The sequence below is a fragment of the Gekko japonicus genome, unplaced genomic scaffold (genome assembly GCF_001447785.1).
Source record: "Gekko japonicus isolate JY-2015 unplaced genomic scaffold, Gekko_japonicus_V1.1 scaffold893, whole genome shotgun sequence".
In the NCBI taxonomy this organism is placed as follows: domain Eukaryota; kingdom Metazoa; phylum Chordata; class Lepidosauria; order Squamata; family Gekkonidae; genus Gekko; species Gekko japonicus.
The window spans coordinates 579,778-582,019 of NW_015170302.1; positions in this window are offsets into that span (position 1 = coordinate 579,778).

Consider the following 2,242-nt stretch of genomic DNA (forward strand, 5'->3'; position numbering starts at 1 on the left):
GGGCTTCCTTGCACTCCTGCTGGCCTTGCAGGTCCACCGCCGGGCCCCTCATGGGGCTCGGCAGTGGAGCTGCAAGGCCGCCGCTGGCGGCCGGGACAGTTGAGGGTGGGGTGTGTGGCCTTATGACACACTTCCGTGATGTCAGGGGGTGTGGCATATTCTAATGAGTTATGCTACTGAGTTCCCCTAGCTCTTTTTCTACGAAACGACCCCTGGTCACAGTGCAAAACGGAAGCAGGAAATTTTTATAAAGCCACTCTAGGAGGCGTTTTTGGGTGTGGCCCTCTTAAACCATGCCCCTTATTCAACCACCCTTATTTTGCTTTGCCCTCCTGTCTTTTGGCAAGAAGAAGGAGGAGGAGGAGGAGATAGGATTTATACCCCACCCTTCACTACCTGAAGGAGTCTCAGAGTCCCTTCCCCTCCCCACAACAGACACCCTGTGAGGTAGGTGGGGCTGAGAGAGCTCTTTCGAGGACTGCTCGTGAGAGAACAGCTTCGAGAGAACTTGTGACTGACCCAAGGTCACTCCAGCAGCTGCATGTGGAGGAGCGGGGAATCAAACCCAATTCTCCCAGATTACAGTCCACTCTCTTAACCACTACACCAAAAACTGGCTCTTAACCATTACACCAAATATCAACTATATCTAATAAACCAAAGTGGAGATCCTTGCAAAGAAAAACAAACAAACAGTTCTTCGTAGAGCAAGACAAGTGAGATCTTCTATGGGTGAGTAACTTCTCCTGAACATCAGTAAAATGAGATGGTGGAGCGGACGTCAGACTGCAGGCCAGAGATTATGTTTTTCAAAACTCCTCTACGGGAATAATTCCATGCAAGTGATAGCACAGCCTGCGAAGAACTAGACCTGCTCTACCATTTATTAGGTACTAGACGGCATTGTTTTATACTGTGTCATACGCCCTTGGTCACACTGTGAGAAGACAAGGGTCACTGGAAAAGACAATCATGCGAGGGAAAGTTGAAGGCGGCAGGAGAAGAGGGCGACCCAACAGGAGATGGATGGACTCAATCAAGGAAGCCACAAAGGCCCTCATTTTGCAAGACCCGAGCGAGGCTGTTAAGGAGAGGAGGCCATTAATTCATCCAGTGGCCATGAATCAGAAGGGACCTGACAGGCAGCAATTTGCACACACACAACTCACATTGCGTTTCAGTGAGAAAGCAGTCTATACAGTGAATAAAAATAAAACTTTCTCCCAGGTCCCCACTGGACAGCTCCAGGTAGAAGAAAGAGGAGGAGGAGATTGGATTTGCCCTTCACTACCCGAAGGAGTCTCAGAGCAGCTTACAGTCTCCTTTCCCTTCCCCTCCCCACAACGGACACCCTGCGAGGTAGGTGAGGCTGAGAGAGCTCTTTCGAGGACTGCTCCTGAGAGAACAGCTCCGACTGAACTTGTGACTGACCCAAGGTCACACCAGCAGCTGCATGTGGAAGACTGGGGAATCAAACACAGTTCTCCCAGATTACAGTCCACGCTCCTAACCACTACACCAAACTGGCTGCCCAGAGATTTGGGGATGGAGCCTGGGGAGGGCAGGGACCTCAGTGGGGTACAATGCCATAGAGTCCACCCTCCAAAGCAGCCATTTTCTCCATTGGAACTGATCTGTGTCAGCTGGGATTTCAGAATATACAAACCAGCACTTTTTCTACTTCTGACCATTGCCTAAGACTCTTTCAGGAAAAGCCATCTCTTCCATTTCACCTGGCCCTTTGGAAACAATTACCTTTGGAAACAACTACCACTATACATTCAGGCCGCACCACCCCTGGCCACAATGCAGGATCAGCAGTACTATTGCAAGCAGTGTAATCCTTACCAGGTCTACTCAGAATCATACTGGAGTGTGGTCAGTGGAGATTACTCCTAGGAAAATGTTCTTAGGATTGCACTGTAAGTGTGGTCTGATGTGGTTCCTTTTGTAACATTATCCCACTTGGCCTCTAATCAGGGTCTGACCTGTCACCATCTTCTAAATTGATGGAAACACGAACATTTCCACTGTTCTCTTTGAGCACCTCCACATTCACATTACCACGGCATGGAGAACACACTGCTTCGACCAACCTGCCAGATCCAGGTTGGGAAACTCCTGGGGACTTGGGGATGGAGCCTGGGGAGGACTGGGACCTCAGTGGGGTACAATGCCACGAAATCCACCCTCCAAAGCAGCCATCTTCTCCAGGAGAACTGATCTCTGTAGTCTGGAGATG